The following is a 16,381-nucleotide window of genomic DNA, read 5'->3' on the forward strand; positions in this document are numbered from 1 at the left end:
CCCCCCCCAATGTTCGATGTTATCCAACTCATGAAAATTCACGATGAACAAGGCCCATGAGTTGTAGAACCCTTCCATCCTCCCCCTCAACTTGAACTTTACTTTCTCGAGCATTAAGAACTCGAGCAGGTCCCCCCGCCACGCCGAGGCACAGGGCGGAGAAGCTGACCTCCACCCCAACAGAATCTGCCTTCGGGCGATCAGCGAGGCCAAGGCCAAGGCATCTGCCTCCGCACCCGCTCCCAACCCCGGCCGATCCGACACATGAGAAGCATCGTTATGAGATTTACCAGCCTCGTCGCTTCACCGAGATGGCTTGACGGGTCTGTTTGATCGTGTCCATAATGTTTTCTTCAGCCTCGCATCGAGACTTTGAACAATCTCGGGCAATGATCACTGAAAGTTAATGAGTAGCTGAGACTAGAGCAGATTTGAGCCTATGAGCCTATACTAATGCAATTGAAGCCAGTGCTAAAATTGGTTGTGATTTTTACATTGACTCAGTGCCCCACCCTGTTGGAGATGTGTGGATCGGGTTTGACTTGAGCAAACACATTCAGCAGGATTTACCGAGCAACCCGCGACATGTTTCATGGTGGTCCGCCATTGGCCTGAGGCGGGATCTTCTGGTCCCACCATTGTCAAAGGTTTTTCATGTTGGATGCACCCCTCACCACCGAGAAACCCGAGATGGGGACCGGAAGATCCCGCCGGCATGAACGGCCAGAATTCTCACCGAAAGGATGCGAGACTCAAGTTAAAGTCCGTTGAACGGTGTGTTTAGCGGGGTGTTTCTTGGCGGCTGCAGTGCTGAGAAACATCCCACTATCCAACGGCACTTTGCCGGTTTCTTTAACCTTGGGGAGATTCTCTCTACCGAGGCCGCACTTAGAGGGATTTCCTTCAGCTCACCAGCAGAAAAGGCCTCGCTCGGATTGGGAGACGGGAGTCGCAGCGGGACAGGCTTGCTGTTTTTGGAGGAAACTAAAGCATTGGCCATGGCGCTGGGAACGGCATGGAAACAGATGTCTCGGCTTTACTACAAGTAACTGTTGATTACAGCATTGTACATGTTCGATGCCTTGGGAAAGGACCATATTCAACTCCCTGTTGATATCTATTGTTGGGATGGCTGCACACTGTGTTTATGCCTCAGCACATTAAAATGAAATGAAAATCACTTATTGTCACAAGTGGGCTTCAAATGAAGTTACTGTGAAAAGCCCCTAGTCGCCACATTCCGGCACCTGTTCGGGGAGGCTGGATAGGAATTGAACCGTACTGCTGGCCTGCCTTGGTCTGCTTTAAAAGCCAGTGATTTAGCCCAGAGTGCTAAACCAGCCCCTATGGCAATATTGCACTGCTTTGAGATTGTCCAATGACTGCCTTAAGCCAGGAATAAGGACCAGGAATACAGGAAGGAAAAAGCAGATTCCTATTCAATGACCATTTTCTCAATAGCCAGCAAGAATGTTGTTGAAGGCCAGCACCATTGAATTATAAGGGAAGCTTGCACAGTCCAAACATGTGCAGGTTAGGTGGATTGGCCATGCTAAATTGCCGCTTAATGTCCAAAAGGTAAGGTGGGGGTTACTGGGTTACGGGGATAAGGTGGAGGTGTGGGCTTGAGTCGGGTGCTCTTTCCAAGGGCTGGTGCAGACATGATGGGCCGAATGGCCTCCTTCTGCACTGTAAATTCTATGATTCTATGATTCTATGAATGGCAATCAAAATAGAATGGAGTGTATTTCATGGTTTTATATTTATTGTTTTAATATGTACTTTTGCAGCACAATGAGGTGCCCTTGTTTGTTAATCTGCTTATTATTGTTACTGACATTAATACTTGCCTTTGATAATGGGCGCATTGCATTGTGAATGCGTTAGTTGTATCTTTTAAAAAATCTAACTTAATGAGAAGCATTCCATAGATACATATGTGAAAGTAATTCAAATATAATTGAAGCTGGATTAAATATTTGGTGCTATATCAAAGTATTGGGCAGCATGGTAGCACAAGTGGATAGCACTCTGGCTTCACAGCGCCAGGGTCCCAGGTTCAATTCCCCGCTGGGTCACTGTCTGTGCAGAGTCAGCACGTTCTCCCCGTGTGTGCGTGGGTTTCCTCCGGGTGCTCCGGTTTCCTCCCACAGTCCAAAGACGTGCAGGTTTCTTCGATTGGCCATGCTAAATTGCTCTTAGTGTCCAAATGGTTAGGAGGGGTTATTGGGTTAGGGGGATAGGGTGGAAGTGAGGGCTTAAGTGGGTTGGTGCAGACTCGATGGGCCAAATTGCCTCCTTCTGCATTCTATGTTCTATTCAGGCAACAATTTTTTTACTTTTCTGAATTTTTGAGGATCTGATCTGAATTTTCAATTGATGCATATTTTGAAGTATGTTTCATTTTTAAAACTATTTGAAAAGTAATGTTGCCCACCTATAAGACTTATATAAATATCAAAAGTATGTCATATTTTTTGTGTCCCATTTTTGACAGAAAAAAAAGGAAAGGCTCCTCACGGATCGGAGCGCTATTTTGTCCAGCAGCCCGATAATTCCCCCCGCACCCTTTCGAGACCCCTGCTCTTTTCCACTCACTTCCATCACAACATTGGGGAGGCCTCCCGGAACCACCCCATGCTACCTGGTAGGCTCCCCCCACCACGGCCCAACCCCTGGCAGTAGCAACCTGGGTACCCTGGCACTGCTAGCCTGGCACCCTAGAAGTGTCATCTGGACACCCTGGAAGTGCCAGGGTGGCACCACCAGGGTGCTAGGCTGGCAGTGCCAAGGTGCCAGGGAGAATGCCAGGGTGCCTCTCTGCCCTGTCTCTGATGACCTGGACGTCTCCAATAGCCTGGGAGACCCCCCTCCAAGTGCCATTATGACTGGCCCACGCTTGTGTGGACCAGAACTAAACGGCGCCCTGGTGAGGTCTCCCAGGCGTGGCCGGTGAGTCCCACGCACAGGGTGAATCTGGCATCACAGTATTTAAATGAACCATAAGGCTCTCTTGAAAGTGCTGATCTGGATCTCACCCAGTGACTCACAATCAGTCTGGTGCCCGGCGCGGAGCCTGATTTGAGGCTCGCTTATGATTTACCCGTTGCACCCGGATCTTTGCCAGGTGCTGCGGGGTTGCTGAATCACGCTCATAGTTTCTTTGGTGTTGTTACACATAGTTCTGTCTCAACCACATCACAAACTTTCCTTCTGTTGTCATAACAAACTTTGGAGTGGGACTTGAACCAAAGCTTAGGCTTAGCGGCGAGGACAGTGCTACAAATGAACCACAAGTCAGCCACCATTTTCTGGCTTACAGATAAAGATTCACACCTTTGGATGAGGCACCAGCCAACACCCATGGATTTGGATTGGATTGGATTGGGTTTTGTTTATTGTCACATGTACCGAGGTACAGTGAAAAGTATTTTTCTGCGAGCAGCTCATCAGATCATTAAGTACATGAAAAGAAAAGGAAATAAAAGAAAATACATAATAGGTCAACACAAGGTACACAATGTAACTACATAACACCGGCACCAGGTGAAGCATACAGGGGTGTAGTGTTCATGAGGTCAATCCATAAGAGGGTCGTTTAGGAGTCTGGTGACAGTGGGGAAGAAGCTGTTTTTGAGTCTGTTCGTGCGTGTTCTCAGACTTTTGTATCTCCTGCCCGATGGAAGAAGTTGGAAGAGTGAGTAAGCCGGGTGGGAGGGGTCTTTGATTATGCTGCCCGCTCTCCCCAGGCAGCGGGAGGTGTAGATGGAGTCAATGGATGGGAGGCTGGTTTGTGTGATGGACTGGGCTGTGTTCACGACTCTCTGAAGTTTCTTGCGGTCTTGGGCCGAGCAGTTGCCATACCAGGCTGTGCGGCAGCCAGATAGGATGCTTTCTATGGTGCATCTGTAAAAGTTGGTAAGAGTTAATGTGGACATGCCGAATTTCCTTAGTTTTCTGAGGACGTATAGGCGCTGTTTCCATTGTTACAATTCCATTGGAATTGTTTCCATCAATGAGTCAGCACCTCCTGGAATACGGCACAAACAATATCCTATTATTTCGATCCACAAGTCAGATCATTGATAATATTACGTGCGCAGTTTGAAGCTTCGGAAGGCAGAGTTTTATGTGCAAATTCTTTCCAGATTACAAAATCACTAACCCTCTCCTTGTGAAGTTGCTGGCTTCATTGATAAGACATTTTAAAGGAAAGACAAAATGTTCCTCTGGTTTTGAAACAAACAATTGTGCAGAAAATAAATGACTATACAAGATAACTTATCAAATGTGAAGAATACACAATCTACTATCGTGATGAACAGGGTCACAATATTGAGATTCTCGAGTATTTTTATAATGCCAAAAGCAGTTATTTGTTTTAACCAGCTACTGCATCAATTGCATCCAGTCTTTACCAGTGGGGGAAAGGTTGCCCTTGTACAGATAGTGAAGCAATGAAGGGAGGGGAGATTGAAGTCGGAGTTCACGAGAGAGCCTTGTTGGGAGGTTTCTGAAGGCAAGTGGAGGTATTAGATACTGGCCAAGAATGTTATTTCATGGATGCTAAGGCAGCTTTATCTCACCCAAGTATCCAGTTGGACTACATAAACGTAGCCAGTGACTATTGTCACGTTTTCAACTGATGGAGAGCATCAAGTCTGGTTTCACCCAATATTCATGCAAAATGGTCAATGACTAAAAATTAGCAGTGAGGCCAAGAACTCAGTTATCTCCTCTATACAGAATTTGCATTCATATAGCACCATTCATCGTCTCAAAGTGCTTCACAGCCAATGAAGTACTTTTGAAGTGTGGTTGCATTGCAATGTCGAGGAACAGCAACAGCCAATTTGTGCACAGCAAGCTCCCTTAAACAGCAATAGGACAAGAACCAATTAAACTGTTTTGGAGATGTTGCTTGAGGGACAAATGTTGTTCTGAGCAACTGTGAGAAACCCCTCGCTCTTATTCAAATCGTACCTAGAGATCTTTTGCATCCACCTGAGGGGGTAGGTGGGACCTTAGTTTATCTTCCCGAACAAAATACTCCAATAGTGCAGCTCTCCTTCAGTACAGCGCTGGGTATCAGTTGAGATTATAGCCTAGAAATTTGATTGTCTCTGAAAATAGATGGCAGTGTGGCATGCACAGCAATTAACTTCTGGCTTTATCTGTTCAAGTCCTGGAGTAGGGCTTGACCTAGAAACTTCTAAGTCAAGTGTGCTACCAACTGAGCCAAGGCTGGCAGTATAATGCAGTAAGAGCAACAATAGAGTGCCCAAAACAAAAACAGAAAATATTGGACAATCTCAGCAGGTCTGACAGAATCTGTGAAGAGAAAAGGGAGCTAATGTTTCGAGTCTGGATGACTCTTTGCCAAAGCTCTTTGATGACTCTTTGTCATCGAGTGTCCATTGCCACCTCAACTAAAAACTGCAGCCACAGTGTGGTATTTTGAAAGGATAAGCTTGCAGACCTCGAAGGTACAAACAAGAGTTTTATACAAAAGGTCAAAAGGTGTTTCCTCTACAAGATGTAATGATAGACAAGGGCAGCATGGTGGCGCATTGGGTTAGCACTGCTGCCTCACGGCGCTGAGGTCCCAGGTTCGATCCCAGCTCTGGGTCACTGTCCGTGTGGAATTTGCACAGTCTCCCCATGTTTGCGTGGGTTTCGCCCCCACAACCCAAAGATGTGCAGGATAGGTGGATTGGCCACACTAAATTGCCCCTTAATTGGAAAAAAATGAATTAGGTACTCTAAATTTTTTTTTTTAAATGATAGACTGCCCGTTTGCCCGCTATGATGGATGATGATGTCGTCAATACGTCACGTGATCAGACTCTTAAAGTGACCTTGTTCCAACTAGGAACAACCATGAATTCACAACATTCAGAAACTGGAAAATACTTAGACAGTATGACATTTACATTGCACAAGATCCCTGCTAGACGTTTTGAGTTCCCAAGAGTAGGTCCTTTACAACTGGCTGGAGATTAAAGATCAAACTGCCAGGATCAGTTGTCAGGAAGAGCTCTCTTCAGTGAATCTTCTCTGCTGTTTGACTTAGCACCTTACCAGTGTCACATCTGGTTTGCTACCAGCTAGATGGAGCCTGTGCTTAGGGAACCTGGCAACAAAGGTGTTGTGTTGGGCGCTCTGGATCCGTGGAACACATACAGGTCACCAACACTTGAAATAGTGCAACACTATTTTATTGAATCATTAACTGTTTAACATACTCTCACTGTGGGTTAACACGATACTAGCTTTAACTAAAGACCTTTGCCTTGTCCTAACCAGTCGATGCACTCAGCACATGGTGAATGTCTGTGCTGCAGGCTGTGAGCTCTGTCCTACTAGCTAGCTGCAGCTCGAATGAGCGGGAACTCTGATGCCCCCTGTCTTTATAGTGCGTGTGCTCTAACTGGTGATTGGCTGCGGTGTTGTGTGTGTTGATTGGTCCCACTGTGTGTCCATCAGTGTGTGTCTGCACCATGATATACTGGTGTATATTATGACAAAGGGTATATTATAAAACCACCTGGTGGGTCATCTATCAGCCGCGAATTCAGAGTGGTGAGAATATGGGACTCGCCACCAGTGGTCGCTGCAAATAGTATGGATGCATTTAGAACATAGAACACACAGAACATAGAACACACAGTGCAGAAGGAGGCCATTCGGCCCATCGAGTCTGCACTGACCCACTTAAGCCCACACTTCCACCCTATCCCCGCAACCCAATAACCCCTCCTAACCTCTCTGGTCACTAAGGGCAATTTATCATGGCCAATCCACCTAATCTGCATGTCTTTGCACTGTGGGAGGAAACTGGAGCATCCGGAGGAAACCCACGCAGACACGAGGAGAACGTGCAGACTCCGCACATGTGAATTTGATAGATTCGTTGTCATGCCATGGTATGTTTGTATTCTTGTCATTGTTTTGGAGTGTGCTGTAACATTGTCCTTCATGGGCAGAGTTGTACCATGTAATACAAGTTGTTGTTTCATTGTTGTTGTTTTTGTCGGTTCTGTCTTTGTTGTTTTCATTGTTGTTCTTGGTGTTGTTTTTGTCGTGCTTGTTGTTTTTGTCATGCTTGTTGTTGCTGTTGTTGTCTTGGTTATGCTTGTTGTTGTTGATTTTGTTGTTGTTCTTGTAGGTTTTGTTGTTGTGCTTGTAGTTTTTGTTGTTCTGGTTGCGCTCAATGACTGTTCCGTGTGGATAATTTGACTCATTCTCAAAGTTATTGGTGTCAGTGTCCTTTACGGTATCTGATGTTTCATTGAGCATTTCTTCTTGAGGATTGTGAGAATGATCTGATGTTGCATTGATCTTGGTGACATCAGTTATTTGTGGTTGATGTGATTCATCTTTGATTCTTTGGTGCTCCTCTTCTGGAGTCATTTTTGGTTCACTTGAATCATCATTGATTTCTTGGTGCTCCTCTTCTGGAGTCAAAATCTTCAAGATTTAATTTTCTTGTGGGCAGTTTAAAGTAAACAAGGTTTTAATTGACGTGGTCTCACTGGACTCATGTGTAGTTTGACTTTGATTGTTGAGTGCTTCTGTACAGACAAGTTGCGATCTGTCAGTCTCGCTGTAATCTTGCACATCTTGTATGTCGATTGTGATCACTGTGTCACTATTCTCACATAGAGTGGGTAGACATTCATTGTCTTCTTGTTGTCCACGTGAGCTTGGTAGACTTTCATAGTCTGCTTCTGGTTGCTCAGATAAGGTGGATAGACCTTCATCGTCTTCTTCGTGCACGATTGGCACTCTGGAGTCTTTAATTGCTTCCATTCTGGAGTCTGTCAATGGGCTCTCTGTGGAGGCTTGCGTCGCTCTCTCTGTGGAGTCTTTCATCGCTGTCTGTGTGGAGTCGTGCAGTGTTCTCTCTTTGGAGTCGATCAGCGCTCTCTCAACGGAGTCGTTCTGTGCTCTCTGTGTGGCTTTGTTTTCTTCCTGGCTGATTGACAGGTAGCTGTCATCCAATGTTTCAACAATCTGCCATTCCATCATGATATTGGATTCATCTACCATGAGTAGATTCGTACTGAGCTTTTCAACTGTGTTGCTTATGCTATGATCATCATGTCTGAAGAACTCAGCCATGTCTGAGTAGTATTCTTCAATATACAAATCATGTCTTTTTGCTTCGGATTCGTTATTGTGCTCTTCATATTCAATGAACAAATCATCTTCTTTGGTTTCGGATTTGTCATTGTGCTCTTCACTTTGGGTGGTGCAAAACTGCTTTTTCCAGGGTACTGCGGAGGTTATTTTCAACTGCTGGTTGAAGTTCAGGCATTGTTCTGTCTTTCGAGGTAAGAAAATTGGGTTTTGTAGCTTTAAAATTCTTATTTTTAATTTTCGGGCATTTCCCCTTTAAGTGGGCGTGGTCTGGGTCTTCTGACATCATGACGTTCGTGACGTAAAGTGTAGGGATCGATTGTGCATGCGCATAAGTGTATTTTGCCGTTTTTCTTCTTTTTGAGAAGCGCGCATGTGCGTACTGGCCAGAACGCTCTCGCTCAAGCTGGCTGCCATTCAAAATGTGCTGTTGAATCGAGTGAGATACTGCCTTCACCTCGTGGTAAGTTTTCGAGATTTACGGATTTTGTTTTCTAGATAATGATTCTGTGTTTGTAAAGACTCAAAGTATTGATTTTGTTTTTGTTCATAAGCAAGGTATTTTTGTATAGCGATTTCTAATGTTAAATACTTTTTTTGTGAAAGTTCTTCCCTCAAATTTTTATCAGATAGTCCATAAATTAATTGATCCATTACCATAGTGTCTCTGAAATCAGCATAATTACAGTCTTGTGCAATTAACTTGAGGTCTGTAATAAAATCAGTGATGGGCTCTCTGTTTCTCTGGCACCTATGATGAAAGTTAAATCTTTCCAGCATCTCACCAGACTGACTTTTACAGCGTTCTTCAAATTTTGCGATAATCACTTTAAATTTAGTTTTGTCTTCACCTTCCAAGAAATTAAAGGAGTTATAGATCTCTATAGCTTCATGTCCTGCTATTCCGAGTAGTAGTGCTATTTTTCTTTTTTCAGAAACCGTGTTTAAATCATTAGTTGCCATATATACTTGGAACTTTTGTGTAAACATTTTCCAGTTATTACTTAAGTTACCGTCAGTTTTCAGCTGCATTGATAATTGAATGTGGTCCATCGAATTGTTTAGTTGTCGAGGATCCACCTGCTGCTAAGTCTTTCACAGTCGAATATCCGGTTTGAATTTTCTTCTCTTTTTGTCTAACCTAATCTAACTAGTTCTTTTAAAGCCAACGCTCCTGATGCCATCTTTTAATACGTTCCTGTATTATCTTTTATAACACTTCTCCGTGTGTTTCGATATACTACGGAGTGTAATATGTGTGACTCAAAACTTGGTTAGCGATGAGGTCCTCTGAATCTCGATGAAGAAGACTCGAACTCGTCCAGTAGTAACCAGTGAGTAACTATAACAATAATTGCGTGAGTTCTTTACTTTAACATTGATACTAGTGATAAGGTTAACAAGGTCTAACTACAATAACTACACTAACCATCTGAGCTAATCTGATACTCTTGTCCTGGTCATAGTACATAAAAAATGTGGATGTCCGGCCCTCTAGTGATCATCTGGTGCTACTAATTACACATTAACCCCTTATGCACATGCACATACAGAGATCACTACAAAGGGAAGGGCAGTGAGGCAGCTGCGCAGGGCAAAGGGGTGCAGTATGAGTATGGAGAGAAGGCAAGCCATATATTGGCACATCAGTCATGGAGGCAGGCCGCGTCCAGGGAAATTTTGAGGATATGGACAGGAATGGGGGAGGTGGTGTTGGAGCCAGGGAAGATAAACACGGCATTTAGGGAATATTACGAGGAACTGTATAGAATGGACCTGGGGTGAAGAGGGGGATATGTGGCGGTTCTTAGATGGTTAGGATTTTCCGCGGCTGGATGAAGAGAGGAGGCAGGCGCCAGAGGAGCCTTTAGGGCTGATGGAGTATAAGGGGATGAAGTCGGGGAAGGCCCTGGGGTCAGACGGTTACCCAGCGTACTTTTATCAGGAGTTTGCGGCGAAATTGGCACCACGCATGCTACGGGCATTTAGCGAGGAGCTAGAGAAGGGGGAGTTGCCGGAGACAATGATGCAGGCGACGATTACGCTACTACCAAAGAAAGAGAAATACCCGTTAGAATGTAGGTCATACAGGCTCATATCGCTGTTAAATACGGACATGAAAATGCTGGCCAAGCTAGTGGCGGGGAGGATGGACGGATGCGTTCCAGCGGTAGTTGCAGAGGATCAAACGAGCTTCTTAAAGGGCAGGCAACTCTCGAGTAATATAAGGCGATTATTGAATGTGATTATGACCCTGTCGATAGGGCAGGTACCAGAGGTGGTGGTGTCTATGGATGCAGAGAAGGAATTTGATCGGCTGGAGTGGCGGTACCTGTTCGAGTTACTGGGAAGGTTTGGGTTTGGGCCGAAGTTTGTGACTTGGGTGCATCTATTGTATGTGGCCCCGTTGACGAGCCAATGAGATGAACTCACAGAGTTTTGGGTTGCACAGGGGAACAAGGCAGGGGTGCCTGCTTTTGCCGCTATTGTTCCTGCTAGCAATAGAGCCCATACCGATGGCCCTAGGGGGTCAGTCAAGTGGCAGGGGATTAGAAGGGGGAGCAGAGAGCACCAGATGCCGCTATATGCGGATGATCTGTTACTGTACGTGTCGGACCTGCTGGAGAGCATAGGTAGGATTAGGGGCCTAATAGAGAGGTTTAGGGCCTCTTAGGCTATAAGTTGAATGTCGGGGAAAAGAGAGGTGTTCCCGGTAAAAGTGAGGTGTTCCCGGTAAACGAGTTGGATCGGAGAGCCAGTTTAGGGGTGCTACCATTCAGGATAGCCAGGGATAGGTTTAGGTATTTGGGGATCCAGGTGGCAGTTGAGTGGGAAAGGCTACATAAATGGAGGAGAAAAAGGAGTCTTTAAGAGTTGGGATACACTGCACCTGACCCTGGCAGGGAGGGACCAAGTGGTGAAAATGAACGTCCTGCCAAGGTTCTTATTTACATTCCAGCCGCTTCTAATTTTCATTCCAAAGGCCTTTTTTTGGAACGTGGATACAGTTATTTCGGAGTTTGTATGGACGCAGAAGGTACCAAGGGTGAAGAGGGCCCTGCGGCAGAGGCAGAGGCAGAAAGGAGGGTTTGCATTACCGAACCTGCTGCACTACTATTGGGCGGCGGATGTGGAGAAGGTGAGGTGGTGGTGGGAAGGAGAGAGGTTAGAATGAGTCAGGATGGAGGAAGAGTCCCGTAGGGAGTCCAGCCTGAGGGCCATGATGACAGCACAACTGCTGGCACTGAGGAGATGTACAGAGAGCCCTGTTGTACAGTCCACAATAAAGGTGTGGAACCAGCTGAGGAGGTATTTTGGGATAGACGGGATGTCGGTGTTAACGCCGTTATGTGAGAACCACAGGTTGAAGCCGGGGGTGGGGGGGCGGACGGTATGTATAGATAGTGGAAAGAGGTGGGGCTGGTGAGGGCGAGGGAAGTGCGGAGGAAAGAACTTGTACAGACCGTAAAACAGAGTTGGAGAGCAAACTCCCCGGATTATCTATGTTTTGTAGCTGTTTCAATAAGTTTGGAATTAAATACATAATTTTTTTAAAAATAAATACATTTAAGACAAATCTAGACTAGTATGTGAGGAAAAAAGAAAGTTATTCTGATCAATTCAGATGAGGAAAGGCAGGAGGAGCATCAAGGTTGGCATAGGTAGGATGGGCTGAATGGCATTTTTCTGTGCCATCTAACTATGTAATAATATGCAACTTGGAAAAACTTTTAAATTTCAACTCAAAATCTGCCTAATGTATTAATAATCACTGGATAGGGCGGCACGGTGGCACAGTGGCTAGCACTGCTGCCTCACGGCAGCAAAGACCCAGGTTTGATCCTGGCTCTGGGTCACTGCCCGTGTGGAGTTTGCACATTCTCCCCATGTCTGCATGGGTCTCACCCCCACAAACCAAAAGATGTACAGAGCAGGTGAATTGGCCATGCTAATTTGCCCCTTAATTGGAAAAAAACTAATTGGATACTCTAAATTTATTTTAAAAAAGACAATCATTGTGTATTTAACGAGATGTGGAAATGTAAAAATTGATTATCCTAATAAATTTCCCGCACTATTGCTTCAGAGCTTGCTGTAGAGAAAGAATGTGCTATCATTTGCAATATGTAAAAAATAATACCTGCAGATGAAGAAAATCTGAAACAGTAAGGAAATCTTTTTTTAAATGCTGGTAATCAGGCAGCACAAAGGAAAAATATTAAAGTTTCAAATCACATTCAGTCAGGTGGAGTTTACCATCGAGAGAGAGATATGGACAGCAAGATGATGGGGCTATCATCATCTCCAAGTTTATTTCAATAAAACTGCCACAGACATTCAATAACATTTTGTTGACAATCATTGGAAAACTCTATATTTCTTTGTCACTGATTCCAGTTGATTCAACATTTACTCTGAAGTAGACGGGCATTAAAAGTAGTGATCTGATCGTTAGCTATTAACTGGCCTGTCTGGTCAAGGCCAATGCTCTGGTATTCCTTTTTATTGGTTAATCTTTCTTGGGATGTGGGTCTCAATGGCTGGGCCAAAAATTTGGTGCCCATCACAAATCGCCCTTCACAAGATGGTGGTGAGCTGCCTTCTTGAACCGCGTGGTGTAGGTGCACCCACAGCACTGTTAGGAAGTGAGGTCCAAGAATTTGACCCAACAACAGTGAAGGAACAATGAGATATTTCCAAGTCAGGATGGTGAATGGCTTGGAGGGAAACCTGCAGGTGGAAGTATTCACGTACACCTGCTGCCCCATTACTCTTTTATGGGGTAGAGGTTATGAGTTTGGAAGGTGATGTTGATGGAGCCTTGGTGAGGTGGTGGATGGGGTGCCACTCAAATGGGCTGCTTTGTACTGGAAGGTGTTGAGCTACTTGAATAGTGTAAGCTGCACTGATCCAGGCACATGGAGAGTACTCCATCACACTCCTGGCTTGTGCCTTTGAAACTAGCTTTGGGGAGTCAGGAGTCACTCCATGAAGAATTCCTGAAGGGGAAATGGTCTCACTGGGCACAACTAGGTCATCTTGCTACTGAACCTTTGATGATGTCTGAAGTAAATCAAGTGCAGCAATTCTGACTGTTCTGTTTACCCGTTGAGGCCACTATCCCTGACTGAGGTCAGCTAATTCAGCACAGGTTTGGGATCAAAGAAGGAATATTCCCTTGTTTGTAATGTGCAGGGCAGTGAAAACCTTCTGGCACTGGCTAACTTTACCTCAAACTAAATCTGGAGACATTCAGGTCTGGTAACATCGCCTAAAGGGAAGAATAGCGCCAAGGTTAAAAAGAGTAGGAGAGAAAATGTGACACAATAAAATGTATTGAATTGTTGAAGGGTCGGAGTTGGGGGTGAGGATTGCAGTGGTGAAGACCCGACTCCGCAATCTGAGAAGGAAAACACTAATAGGAGCAGGCGTAAACGCTATAGCCTGTCCAGCCTAGCTCCACTTTCGAAATGCTCATGGGCGATCTTGAGCTTGAACTCCACTTTCCCACCCATTCCCCATATCCCTTACTTCACCGAGAGACCAAGCACCTATCCATCCCAGCCATAAATGTATTCAACAGTGGAACATCCACAACCCCTTGGGGTTCAATTCCAAAGATTCCCAACCCTTTGGATTGGATTGGATTTGTTTATTGTCACGTGTACCGAGGTACAGTGAAAAGTATTTTTCTGCGTGCAGCTCAAACACATCATTTAGTACATGAAAAGAAAATACGTAATAAGGCAACACAAGGTACACAATGTAAATACATAGACTCTGGCATCGGGTGAAGCATACACGAGTGTAATATTAATCAGGCCAGTCTATAAGAGGGTCGTTTAGGAGTCTGGTAACAGTGGGGAAGAAGCTGGTTTTGAATCTGTTTGTGCATGTTCTCAAACTTTTATACCTCCTGCCCAATGGAAGAAGTTGGAAGAGTGAGTAAGCCGTGTGGGAGGAGTCTTTGGTTATGCTGCCCGCTTTCTCCAGGCAGTAGGAGGTGTAGATGGAGTCAATGGATGAGAGGCAGGTTTGTGTGATGGACAGGGCGGTGTTCATGACGCTCTGAAATTTCTTGCGGTCTTGGACCAAGCAGTTGCCATACCAGGCTGTGATGCAGCCTTGTAGGATGTTTTCTATGGTGCATCTGTAAAAGTTGTTAAACCTCAGTGTGGAGATGCCGAATTTCCTTAGTTTCCTGAGGACGTATAGGCGCTGTTGTGCTTTCTTGGTGGTAGCGCGACGTGGGTGGACCAGGACAGATTTTTGGTGATGTCCACCCCTAGGAATTTGAAGCTGTTAACCATCTCCACCTCGGCCCCGTTGATGCTGACAGGAGTGTGTACAGTACTTTGCTTCCTGAAGTCTTTAGCTCTTTAGTTTTGCTGGCATTGAGGGAGAGATTGTTGTCATTACACCACTCCACTAGATTCTCAATCTCCCTCCTGTATTCTGATTCATCGTTATTCGAGATCTGGCCCACTATGGTTGCGTCGTCAGCAGACTTGTAGATGGAGTTGGAAACAAATTTTGCCACGCAGTTGTGTGTGTATAGAGTATAGTAGGGGGCTAATTACGCAGCCTTGTGGGGCCCCGTTATTGAGGACTATTGTGGAGGAGGTGGTGTTGTTTATTCTTACTGATTGCGGTCTATGGGTCAGAACGTCCAGGATCCAGTTGCAGTTTGAGGAGCCAAGGCCTAGGTTTTGGAGCTTTAATATGAGCTTGGCTGGGATGATGGTGTTGAAGGCGGAGCTGTAGTCAATAAATAAGAGTCTGATGTAGGGGTCCTTGTTATCGAGATGCACCAGGGATGAGTGTAGGGCCAGGAAGATGGCGTCTGCTGTGGACCGGTTGCGGCAGTATGCAAGTTGGAGTTGATGTGCTTCATGACCAACCTCTCAAAGCACTTCATTACAATCGATATCAGGGCCACTGGTCGGTAGTCATTGAGGCACGTTGCCTGGTTCTTCTTTGGCACTGGTATGATGGTGGTCTTCTTGAAGCAGGTGGGGTCCTCTGAACAGAGTAGGGACAGGTTGAAGATATCCATGAACACATCTGCTGGTGGTCCACGCAGGCTCTGAGTGCATGACCAGGACCCCCGTCCAGATCCATTCGCCTTACGAGGGGTCACTTTCAGGAAGGCTAATCTGACTTTGGCAGCTGTGACCATGAATATGGGTGTGTCCAGGGCTGCTGGGGCAGTCGACAGCAGATTGATAGTTTCCTGCTCAAACCGAGCGTAGAATGTATTGAATTCATCGGGAAGCGGTGTGCTGCTGCTGGAGATACTACTCGGCTTCGCTTTGTAGCCCGTTATGTTGTTTAGGCCTTGCCACAACCGACGAGAGTCTGAAACGCTAGTCTGTGACTCTAGTTTGGTCTCATATTGTCTCTTGGCATCCTGAATGGCTTTGCAGAGGTCGTACCTGGATTTCTTGTATAGGTCAGGATCGCCTGACTTGAACACATCAGACCTGTCCTTCAGTAGGGAGTCAATCTCCCGATTAAGCCATGGTTTCTGGTTGGGGAAATTACATACTACTATCTTTGGCACGCAATCGTCCATACATTTGCTGATGATGTCTGTGACGGTGGTGGCATACTTCTTTAGGTTGTTTGCTGACTTCTTAAATATGGATCAGTCCACTGTCTCCAAGCAGTCACAAAGGAGCTCTTCTATTTCCTTGGACCAGCACTGCCTGACATTCTCCCGCTTAAGTTTCTGCTTGTATGCCGGGAAAAGGAGCACCGTCTTATGATTTTGTAATGATCTTAATATATACAAGGGGTCAATGTAGATGCAATACAACTGTGCAAGCACTAGAGGGAGCATGGAGAGGTATAAATAGAGACAGACAGGAAGTTAGAAGGCAATTCACAGGAGCGGCAGCTGGGAGCAGGACACAGACAGGCAGCACAGATGTAACATAGTTTAAGCGCTGGAGAGTGAACGAACTCAAAATAAAGCATCTACTTCAACTGTAAGACTACAAGCTTTATTCAGACACAAGGAACAACAGAGATCTGGGGCGGGATTTTCCGACCCCCCGCCGGGTCGGAGAATCGCCGGGGGGCGGCATGAATCCCACCCCCGCCGGCCGCCGAATTCTCCGGCACCAGATGGGCTACATCCTAGAGTTCTAAAGGAGATAGCTGAAGAAATAGTGGAGGCGTTGTTGATGATGTTTCAACAGTCACTGGAGTCAGGGAAAGTACCAGAGGATTGGAA

At 45.6% G+C, this 16,381-nt stretch overlaps 1 pseudogene; it reads left to right on the forward strand.

Moving 5' to 3' along the window:
* Positions 1-874: 874 nt before the first annotated feature.
* Positions 875-1,520, forward strand: LOC140429702 (serine palmitoyltransferase small subunit A-like; annotated as a pseudogene).
* Positions 1,521-16,381: the final 14,861 nt, after the last annotated feature.

This window comes from Scyliorhinus torazame, chromosome 1 (genome assembly GCF_047496885.1).
Source record: "Scyliorhinus torazame isolate Kashiwa2021f chromosome 1, sScyTor2.1, whole genome shotgun sequence".
Lineage (NCBI taxonomy): Eukaryota > Metazoa > Chordata > Chondrichthyes > Carcharhiniformes > Scyliorhinidae > Scyliorhinus > Scyliorhinus torazame.